The sequence below is a fragment of the Pelobates fuscus genome, chromosome 2 (genome assembly GCF_036172605.1).
Source record: "Pelobates fuscus isolate aPelFus1 chromosome 2, aPelFus1.pri, whole genome shotgun sequence".
NCBI lineage: Eukaryota > Metazoa > Chordata > Amphibia > Anura > Pelobatidae > Pelobates > Pelobates fuscus.
In genome coordinates, this window is record NC_086318.1 from 276,518,952 (window position 1) to 276,531,732 (window position 12,781).

General features: G+C 48.1%; 1 protein-coding gene across 3 annotated transcripts in view; it reads left to right on the forward strand.

Moving 5' to 3' along the window:
* The window catches only part of TRIM67 (tripartite motif containing 67), a 1,164,837-nt gene that overhangs the window by 690,109 nt on the left and 461,947 nt on the right, over window positions 1-12,781 (forward strand). The window lies entirely within an intron of this gene.

The window sequence follows — 12,781 nt, forward strand, 5'->3', positions numbered from 1 at the left end:
AAACCTACAAGATCCACCTGGCCGCCCCATCATGTCTGGAATGGAAAATATAACCCAGAATGGTAGCCTGTATATTGATAAAATCTTAAGACCACATGTGAAAAATGTGCCATCTTACATTAGAGACATAAAGCAGGCATTATTACTTCTCTCCAATCTCCAAATACCAACAACCGCTAGTTTGTGCAGTCTGGACATTGAAGCCTTATACTCCTCTATTTCCCATCAGAGAGGCATTGAACACATTAAATATTTCTTAGACCAGAGGGGCTCCAATCACACACGTACAGCGGTACAAATCCCCGCTTATGGGATACGATGTGGTGTCCTTTTCTTCAGGGGTAAATTCCACTCAAAGAAAATATAAAACAAACCAATAGTGTGCTCTGTATAAAACCAGTATGGAAATAAAATAAATAAATGAAATGATACTCACAAGAGTGGAGCAGGCTGACTTTTAACATTCAGAGTTTAAATTCAGATTTTGATCTGTTTAAAATGTATAGGCATTAAGAAATGTTCTGTCCCTTGGAGAGGAGGAGATATAAAAAATATCCTGGGAAGTACAGAAATGAAGTGGGTATATGAGCTTAAGACTCTGATACCCCAAGGTTTAAATTCAGTTTTTGATCTATTTAATTTTATTTAATTTTATGTGTAGCTCTGTTATTTTACTTTATAGGTATTAATCCCTATTGTTTTATCTCATGCTGTATGTGTTTTATATGATATTACCTATGTTTTACCAGATTTCCCTATCTTATTTCTATGTATATTTTATTGTTTCATTTATTATTTTTTATTTATTATCCTTAACATTCCCCCTTTAATTCCCTATCAGCCGCAAATAATGAGCGTGCCGATATTTTATTTACATACTACCCGCCCACCTCCTCCCCATTGGTGGCCGGCGGCCGCACTAATTTTTCCAACCGGTCGCCAATACGCATGCGCACGCACGCATTAGTGCGCACGCTCGGATGTGCGCATGCGCGCACGGTATAGTCCCTTATTCCCATAACCCATTGCGATTAGCCGGTCACATGACCGCAATTAATAATTTTATTTTATGTTATATAACGTTCGTTTTCAAAGTTTTATATCGAATTTAAAGTGCTACCAGTACCTATTACTGTTATCTTTCAATATATATCTATTTTAAGTATATTCATAAGCTATTTATTTTAATCGAAATTCCTGAAATCTGATTGGCCAACCTCTGTTTTAGGCGCCATTTACAAACATCTGTACCCCTATTTAAAGTCACCATGCCAGGTTATATGTCTTATCCCATATTGATAAAGCCATTGTAGGCGAAACGCGCTTATGGATTAATATTGTATATTTTAATTTTTAATTATTAAAGATTTCTTTGGTCACTATTCTGTTTGTACCAAGTATCTTTAGAGAGATTCTTTTACCTGGCATTTTTACTACTGGACTCCAAGAAATCCTTGGTGGGGATTATTCCACCTACGCTGTCATCAAGGAGCAGTCAGCCTGCTCCACTCTTGTGAGTATAATTTCATTTATTTATTTTATTTCCATACTGTTTTTATACAGAGAACACTATTGGTTTGTTTTATATTTTCTTTGAGTGGAATTTACCCCTGAAGAAAAGGACACCACATCGTATCCCATAAGCGGGGATTTGTACCGCTGTACGCTTTCTACACTAGAGCTGGTTATAGCTCTACTAAATGTGAGTGCAACATCATTCTCCTTTTTGAAGACCTATTTAGGTATTTCAGCCTTTTGGTAGATAGCTCCCTAATACCGTGGTAATTAGGGCGCTATCTACTCATTGGCTGCAAGATGTAGCCGTGGCATGAATCATCAAATGATTGAAATTCCGATCCAAACAAAGTCTGAATTGTGTCCTAACATGAATGAACAAACTGTTCTCATTCTGTTAGGATTAAATTCTGTAGTTTCGCCGGCGTTCTATCTAAATGACAGGACGTTTGGGAATACTGACAGGAAAGGTAAGAATTGTGGGAAAATTTCTCTGACCACAGGAAACGGAGCACACTTTGCTCCTCCGCTGGTCAGAGAAGGTCAGGCATAGGAAACCTCCATAAGACAAAATAGTCCCTTCACCATTGGCACATATCTGTATGTCCAGTGAGTGATCAGAAAGCTCCAATGTTTTAAGTGAATAAAGACAGAATCAGAGTGGGAGTGCCATATAGTTATAAATTGCAAAAAAAATATAAAATCATTGAACATAAAAATAGTTGCTATTATTCATTATATCTGTCTATTCTATTACCAGTGGTAAAAGTTTAAACTGTTGACATTATTCCTGGCATTCCTTCTTCCTCCACAGCACATTGATAATAAATTGTGGCTATCTGTCACAGCTATTGAGAGCCACAGGGGGTGTGTAGACTTCAAACATGCTCAGAGTGTTCCTAAAGTTGATTCCTAATGTGATCAATTTAATTTACACTAGGAAATCTTTAAGTGTAATAGGTCAACTGTAACGGATCGCCTGACACCGGACTATTTTAAAGTACTTTTGATTATCTGTTATCTAAAACACATATAATATGCATAGGTGAACTTTATGAGAGAGTGTGAAATAACAGCAAAACTGGAAAAAAACTGCCTCAATCATGAAAGCACAGAATTTGGGAAATAAATAGTAGCTAAATGGTTAAAGAAAATATATCCAGTAGACTTCTTAAAAGTGAACATTTCTGCTGATGTGGAATTATAAAAAATTAAATAAACAATACTCTCAATGTGTCAGTAGAGTTATATTTAGACAAGTTGATTGTATGCTAGCCAGGGCCGTCATCAGGTTATGACAACAGAGGCGGCTCTCTAATTAGGCGGTTTAGGCGGCCGCCTAAGGCCTCGCGCTGGCGGGGGCCTCGCGGCCGCCTAAACCGCCTGTTGGCAGAGTGTGTCAGGTCCTCGGTCAGTGACCGAAGACCTGACACCAGGAGGGGGCCCGGCAGCTTGCCCAGTATGCCGCCGGGTGCGAGGCCCCTCCTTGCTGCCAGGCCGGCCACCGCAGACACTGGTCTGCAGCTCCGCAGTGTGCAGAGCTGCAGACCATGTGACTCGCGAGAATTGGCCAATCAGAGCGTTGCCGCGGGTTAACATAGAAACATAGAAACATAGAATGTGACGGCAGATAAGAACCATTCGGCCCATCTAGTCTGCCCAGTTTTCTAAATACTTTCATTAGTCCCTGGCCTTATCTTATAGTTAGGATAGCCTTATGCCTATCCCACGCATGCTTAAATTCCTTTACTGTGTTAACCTCTACCACTTCAGCTGGAAGGCTATTCCATGCATCCACTACCCTCTCAGTAAAGTAATACTTCCTGATATTATTTTTAAACCTTTGTCCCTCTAATTTAAGACTATGTCCTCTTGTTGTGGTAGTTTTTCTTCTTTTAAATATAGTCTCCTCCTTTACTGTGTTGATTCCCTTTATGTATTTAAATGTTTCTATCATATCCCCCCTGTCTCGTCTTTCCTCCATGCTATACATGTTAAGATCCTTTAACCTTTCCTGGTAAGTTTTATCCTGCAATCCATGAACCAGTTTAGTAGCCCTTCTTTGAACTCTCTCTAAGGTATCAATATCCTTCTGAAGATAGGGTCTCCAGTACTGTGTACAGTACTCCAAGTGAGGTCTCACCAGTGTTCTGTACAATGGCATGAGCACTTCCCTCTTTCTACTGCTAATACCTCTCCCTATGCAACCAAGCATTCTGCTAGCATTTCCTGCTGCTCTATTACATTGTCTGCCTACCTTTAAGTCATCAGAAATAATCACCCCTAAATCCCTTTCCTCAGATGTTGAGGTTAGGACTCTATCAAATATTCTGTACTCTGCCCTTGGGTTTTTACGTCCAAGATGCATTATCTTGCACTTATCCACATTAAATGTTAGTTGCCACAACTCTGACCATTTTTCTAGTCTACCTAAATCATTTTCCATTTGGCTTATCCCTCCTGGAACATCAACCCTGTTACATATCTTAGTATCATCCGCAAAAAGACACACCTTACCATCAAGACCTTCTGCAATATCACTAATAAAAATATTAAAGAGAATGGGTCCAAGTACAGATCCCTGAGGTACCCCACTGGTGACAAGCCCAAGCTTCGAATATACTCCATTGACTACAACCCTCTGTTGCCTGTCACTCAGCCACTGCCTTACCCATTCAACAATATTATTACCCATTTAACAATAGGGTTACCACGGCAACGCTCTGAATCTCGCGAGATTACACGGTCTGCAGCTCTGTGGAGCTGCAGACCAGGAGCAGGGGCCACCGGACCACCAGGGAGCCCACTGGACCACCAGGGAAAGGTAGGCTCACCCACCACCATCACCCCCACCACCCTTAGCTTCACCCCCCACCACCATCACCCCCAACACCCTCAGCCTCACCCCCACCACCCTCAGCTTCACCCCCCACCACCACCATCCCCCCCAACACCCTCAGCCTCACCCCCACCACCATCACCCCCACCACCCTCAGCTTCACCCCCCCACCACCACCATCACCCCCCACCACCCTCAGCTTCACCCCCCACCACCACCATCACCATCACCCCCCACCAACCTCAGCTTCAACCCCCACCACCATCACCCTCAGCCTCACCCCACCACCCCACCCTCAGCCTCACCACCACCATCACCCTCACCACCCTCAGCCTCACCCCCACCACCATCACCCCCACCACCCTCAGCTTCACCCCCACCACCATCAGCCTCACCCCCACCCTCACCATCACCCCCCACCACCATCACCCCCACCACCCTCAGCTTCACCCCCTACCACCATCAACCCCACCACCCTCAGCCTCACCCCCACCACCATCACCCCCACCACCCTCAGGTACACCCACCATCAGCTTCACCCCCCCACCACCATCACCCCCACCAACCTCAGCCTCATTCCCCACCACCATCACCCACCATCACCACCCTCAGCCTCACCCCCCACCACCCTCAGCCTCACCCCCACCACCATCACCCCACCCTCAGCCTCACCCCCACCACCATCTCCCCACCCTCAGCCTCACCCCCCACCACCCTCAACCTCACCACCCACCACCATCACCCCCACCACCCTCAACCTCACCCCCACCACCCTCAGCCTCACCCCCACCACCCTCAGCTACACCCACCACCACCATCAGCTTCACCCCCCCACCACCGTCATCATCACCCCCACCAACCTCAGCCTCATTCCCCACCACCATCATCCACCATCACCACCCTCAGCCTCACCCCCCACCACCCTCAGCTTAACCCCCACCACCATCACCCCTCACCACCCTCACCATCACCCCTCCCTACCATCACCCCCACCACCCTCAGCCTCACCCCCACCACCCTCAGCTACACCCACCACCACCATCAGCTTCACCCCCCCACCACCGTCACCATCACCCCCCACCAACCTCAGCCTCATTCCCCACCACCATCATCCACCATCACCACCCTCAGCCTCACCCCCACCACCATCAGCTTAACCCCCACCACCATCACCCCCCACCACCATCACCCCTCACCACCCTCACCATCACCCCTCCCCACCATCACCCCCACCACCCTCAGCCTCACCCCCACCACCCTCAGCTACACCCACCACCCCCCTCAGCTTCACCCCTGCCCACCCTCAGCTTCACCCCTGCCCACCCTCAGCTTCACCCCTGCCCACCCTCAGCTTCACACCTGCCCACCCTCAGCCTCACCCCCACCACCCTCAGCCTCACCCCCCACCATCCTCAGCCTCACCCCACCCTCAGCTTCACCACCCCTCAGCATCACTCCCCCCACCACCTTCAGCATCACCCCCTCAGCATCACCCCCCACCACCCTCAGCATCACCACCCTCAGCATCACCCCTCACCACCCTCAGCTTCACCCCTGCCCACCCTCAGCTTCACCCCTGCCCACCCTCAGCTTCACCCCTGCCCACCCTCAGCTTCACCCCTGCCCACCCTCAGCTTCACACCTGCCCACCCTCAGCCTCACCCCCACCACCCTCAGCCTCACCCCCCACCACCCTCAGCCTCACCCCACCCTCAGCTTCACCACCCCTCAGCATCACTCCCCCCACCACCTTCAGCATCACCCCCTCAGCATCACCCCCCACCACCCTCAGCATCACCACCCTCAGCATTACCCCCCACCACCCTCAGCATCACCACCCTCAGCATAACCCTCCGTCACCACCCTCAGCTTCCCCCCACTCACCATCACCCCCTCCTTCTCACATCACCCCCTTCTCACTCTCACATCACCCCCTTCTCACTCTCACATCACCCCCTTCTCACTCTCACATCACCCCCTTCTCACTCTCACATCACCCCCTTCTCACTCTCACATTACCCCCTTCTCACTCTCACATTACCCCCCTCTCACTCTCAAATTACCCCCTCTCACTCTCACATTACCCCCCACTCTCACATTACCCCCCCACTCTCACATTACGCGCCCCACTCTCACATTACCCCCTCTCACTCTCACATTACCCCCCTCTCACTCTCATATTACCCCCCTCTCACTCTCACATTACCCCCCTCTCACTCTCACATTACCCCCCTCTCACTCTCACATTACCCCCCTCTCACTCTCACATTACCCCCTCACTCTCACATTAACCCCCTCACTCTCACATTAACCCCCTCACTCTCACATTAACCCCCTCACTCTCACATTACCCCCTCTCACTCTCACATTACTATCACCCCCTGCTCCCTCTCACATTACCATCAACCCCCCGCTCCCTTTCACCATCACCGTCCACTCCCTCTCACCATCACACCCCCCGCTCCCTCTCACCATCAGCTACCCCATACACATAGACAAAAACACAAACATGCTCACAGAGACATACATTCGCACACACAAGGATACTCTCTGTCAGACACACTCTCAGGCACATACACAGGTAGACAGTGCGTCAATGTGTATATGTGACACTTTTTTGTTAGTGGGGCCTCATGTTTGCGTTTCGCCTAAGGCCTCATAAAGTCTAGAGCCGCCTCTGTATGACAACCATGACAGTAATATGGGCACGGCGGTCCTGTGGGCCCAGAATGCTCTCGGAGTTCTGGGCCCCACATGTATTAAGGTCGTTTGGCCTGTATTTGTGGGAGGGGCTTAAATTAATTAAGTCCCCTATGTAAGGGACACCCCTTACCTAACTCATATCGCTTGAGGTCAGCATCAGAATGATTTCCACTTCCGGGTCATCCAGACGCCATTTTACCTGATTACTCCATGAGGTTTTCTAAGCTGAGCTGTGTCAGGAATCCAGCCACAAGCTTTTCCGGCCTACCACCTTCTTTCTTCAATCCATCGCCATAAGTCGACCTACACGTTACGTCAGGCATCAGTCCCACAGCACCATGCATGGGTCAGGTCCTCACTTTACGGCTGCATTTTGTCTGTTCTAAAACCATTACATGTTCATGCATATTATTCGTTTAAACCCCCTACCGGTCTTTGGGTGTACTACAGGCTTCTTAGACATTATCGCATTTCATGTACAAACCAACGAACCACTGCATTTTCGCCTACACACTGACCCCTACCGGTCATTCGGAGTACTACAGGCTTCTCAGACATTATTGCATTTCATGTACAAACCAACGAACCACCGCATTTTTCACCTACGCACTGACCCCTATCGGTAATTCGGTGTACTACAGGCTTCTTAGACGTTTTTTGCATTTTCATGTACAAACCAATAAACCACTGCTTTTTCACCTACACACTGACCCCTACCGGTTTTTGGTGTACTACAGGCTTCTTAGACATTATCGCATTTCATGTACAAATCAACGAACCACTGCATTTGCGCCTACACACTGACCCCTACCGGTCGTTTGGTGTACTACAGGCTTCTCCGACATTATTGCATTTCATGTACAAATCAACGAACCACTGCATTTTCGCCTACACACTGACCCCTACTGGTCTTTTTGTGTACTACAGGCTTCTTAGATATCGCATTGCATGTACAAATCAACGAACCAATGCATTTGCGCCTACACACTGACCCCTACCGGTCATTCAGTGTACTACAGGCTTCTCCGACATTATTGCATTTCATGTACAAACCAACAAACCACTGCATTTTTCACCTACACACTGACCCCTATCAGTCATTCGGTGTACTACAGGCTTCCAAGACGTTTTTGCTTTTCATGTACAAAACAATAAACCACTGCATTTTCACCTACACACTGACCCCTACCGGTCATTCAGTGTACTACAGGCTTCTCAGACATTATTGCATTTCATGTACAAACCAACGAACCACTGCATTTGCACCTACACACTGACCCCTACCGGTCATTCAGTATACTACAGGCTTCTCAGACATTATTGCATTTCATGTACAAACCAGTGAACCACGGAATTTTCGCCTACATGCTGACCCCTACCGGTCAATTGGTATACTACAGGCTTCTCAGACTTTATTTCACTTCATAAGCAAACAAACTAACTACAGCATTTTCACTTTTAGACTGACTCCTATCTGTCAAACGGTAGGATCAACCCCTTAAGGTCACATGACATGTGTGACATGTCATGATTCCCTTTTATTCCAGAAGTTTGATCCTTAAGGGGTTAAAGGGTATTTTTAACATACAATCAGCTGGTCTACTGGTCAACAGCAAAACTGTCTTCACATGTCATATACAATTTACCAGCCAATGTAAATTACACATAAGATTGTTTTAAACATAACCATAAACTATAAATTAAACTCCAGCATGGGCTCAACTTCAGGTTTAATTCACAATAGATTGCAGTTCACATCAAGACCAACAGTGGTTCTATCAACACTGCCACCTACAGGTCTGTCAAGTACATTGACAATTTTCATGGGGTTTTACAAACACCAAAACACTGACACCTATAGGTCAACAGACAAACAACATTTCACATACCAATCAGTATCCAACTACACTGCCACCTATAGGGCACTCGGCGGATCTCCAGTGCACTTGCATTTTGCAACACCATGTTCACTGACCCCTACCATTACAATACAATAATTCACATAGCAAGTACTATATCAACATCTGGTATAAAGACATATATTATTACACAGTAGCAGACACATCTGTATATACGTAACTGTTAATATAGTTCACATACATTTTTCACAGCACGCTGCTCACAGACTTTCCCCTAGCAAGGGGACATACAACATACAAGGTGGGGACAGACCACTTTTTCACTTGTACATACGACACTTAATGGGTTAAGATTGATACGTATTTAACCAGTATGGCTACGATGTTTAATATTTACACATCACGGCACTTTACTTTTCACATATACTGTACGTATTAAGATAAGCTTGGTCTATGTCATATTTCCTTATGCCATATGGTGTATCCATTCAGGTTACAGTTACTACTAAAAACCTATACGGATTGTCAGGTTCAATACCATACTACCAGGTACATACACCTGCTCACGTAGTTATCCATCTCTTACCTTCCCTGGAATAGTAATAGTGTACTGGCAATTAGGGTTTTAGGGCCCAATAGGTATTACCCCCTTTTTTCTCTGCATTATGCTTCGGTTAGTGGTCCCGCGAGGCCAACACCCCGCCTCACACTCGGAGGTATACACCCCTCGGGCCACTCGTGAGCTAGCTGCCTCGCATTGTATCTGTCACGGCTAGTAATGTGGTCCAGCACGCAGAAACTATGTAAATATATACATAAGTAGGAAAAGGAAAATAACAGGATAGAGCGTAAACCGGACCTTAGAATGGCCGGACTAATACGCTAGAGACAGAGAATGGTCAAAGGGAAAGCCGAGGTCAAGGAAGCCAGAAAATACTCAATACCGAATAAACAAGCCAAGTCAGGGAAACCAGAGATCAGAATAACCAGGGAAAAGCCAAGGATCAGGATACCAGGAAATCAGAGACACGAAAATAGCACTCTCAGGAAACCAGGAAACGGAAACCACGACAGGGCAAAGTACTGGGAAAAGCTAGGGGTTTAAATACCCCTCTCTAGGCTATGATTGGTCAGAGGGCGACCTCTGACCCCAAAACGTGCGTGTGCATTGACGTCGTGACGTCACGCACACGTTGGTATAATTCTCGGGGGCGGAGCTACTCTTAGGCGCGACCACGTGGTCGGCGCCATGTTTGATTCGGGCATGATGCCCGGAAGAACGGAAGGAGCGGTTCCCGTCTCGCCGACGAGCAGGTAAGCTCGTGTTGTCGGTGCGGCCGTGCTGGTCGGGCACGGCCGTGAGGTTCGGCGGGCCGGTGACCGCAACCAGTGGCGTACACACAACCCATGGGGCCCCGGTGCGAAAACTGATCCGTGGCCCCCCCCCCCCCCCGCGCGCGCGCGCTTACTCTGCGCGGGCTGGGGCCGCAACACATGGCGGCGGGCACCTGGTCGCAGGGCTGCGACCCCTGCGACCACGTTATGTACGCCAGTGCATGCATAAACACATACACTTAAAGGACCACTACAGACACCCAGATCACATCAGCTCAATGAAGTGGTCTGGGTGCCAGGTCTCTCTAGTTTTAACCCTGCAGCTGAAAACATAGCAGTTTCAGAGAAACTGCTATGTTTCACTGAGGGTTAATCCAGCCTCTAGAGGCTGTCTCATTGACAGCCGCTAGAGGATTTTCTGCGTTTCTCACTGTGAAAATCACAGTGAGAAGACGCTGAACGTCCATAGGAAAGCATTGAGTAAGCTGAGCTGAGAGGCGGATCGGGGCGGACAGATCCCCAGCGCCAAGGGAGTCCGGCGCTGGAGAAAGGTAAGTGCTTAAGACACACACGCACACATTAACTGACAGACACACACTCAGTGACAAACATACATACACACTCACTAACAGACACACACTCTAACACTAACACGCACACTCCAACACACACTCTAATACTAACACACACACACACTAACACTAAGACAAACACTCTAACACTTACACACACACACTCTAACACACTCACACACACACACACACTCACTAACATACACTCACACACTAACACACACTCACTAACATACACTCACTAACATACACTCTCACACACACACACACACTAACATACACTCACACACTAACATACACTCACACACTAACATACACTAACACACTCACACACACACACTCACACTAACACACACACACACTAACACACTCACACACTCACTAACACACACTCACCAACACACACTCACACAAACATACACTCACACAAACATACACTCACACAAACATACACTCACACAAACATACACTCACACACATACACTCACTAACATACACTCACTAACATACACTCACTAACATACACTCACTAACATACACTCACACTAACATACACTCACACTAACATACACTCACACTAGCACACACTCACACTAGCACACACTCACACTAACACACACTCACACTAACACACACTAACACACACTCACTAACACACACTCACTAACATACACTCTCACACACACACGTTTTTTTTGTTTTTTTTTCTATTTAATCCCCCCAGCCTCCTTACCTGTGGGAGAGCTGAGGGGATTCCCTGGGGTCCAGTGGTGTCACCCGGCGGGCAGTCAGGCTGGCGGGCGCGCGAGGGAGCACTCTCCCCTGAGTGCTTCCTCTTCAGCTCCCTCGCGCGCCGCGTACTGATGCCGGAGCCGGAAGATGACGTCATCTTCCGGCTCCGGTTTCAGTGCGGTGCGCGAGGGAGCTGAAGAGGAAGCACTCAGGGGAGAGTGCTCCCTCGCGCGCCCGCCAGCCTGACTGCCCGCCGGGTGTAAGCAGGGCCAGCCTCGGGGGGCCCGGAGGTGGCCGGCTCCTGGGCCCCCCAGGAGAAGAGGCTGGCCCAGTGAGTACATACCTGGGTCGCAGGGCGGCCGGGCCCCCTGGTGGGCCGGGCCCGGTCGCAGCCGCGACCCCTGCGACCCCGGTATGTACGCCACTGACCGCAACAGTACCCCCCACTCAAAGACCGCGCACCGGGCGGGAAGGACCCGGCTTAAGAGGAAAGCTGTTGTGAAATGACCGGATAAGACGGGGCGCATGGACCCGGTCAGCAGGAACCCAACAACGTTCCTCGGGACCATAACCCTTCCAGTCAACGAGATAGGACAAGCCACCTCTGGATAATTTGGAGTCCATGATAGAACGGACTTCGTATTCTTCTTGATCACCCACTACCACGGGCGGAGGAGTGGATAACCTGGTGTAGCGATTGCAAGTAAGGGGCTTGAGCAGAGACACATGGAAAGTATTCACAATTCTCATATGAGCTGGAAGTGCCAAAGAATAGGTCACTGGATTAATAAGTTGGGTAACTCGAAAGGGACCTATGTACCGAGGGGCAAATTTCATGGACGGGACCTTAAGCTTGATATGTTTTGTGGAGAGCCACACCCTGTCACCTGGAAGATAGACAGGATTAGCACCCCGTTTTTTGTCAGCTTGGACCTTTGCTCGTAATGAAGCTTTTTGCAGAGCTGAATGGACGGAATCCCAGGTATCATGAATTGATTCTAAACGGGTGTTCAAAGCAGGAATTTCCGTGTCTGAGAATTCAGAAGGAAAAACAGTGGGGTGATAACCCTGATTTACAAAGAATGGACTATGATTAGAAGATTCATGAGTGGCGTTGTTCCTGGCGAACTCAGCCATGGGTAAGAGCTCATACCAGTTAGACTGATTGCCATTTATAAAGCAACGTAAATAGGCTTCTAAAGACTGATTCACCCTCTCTGCTGCTC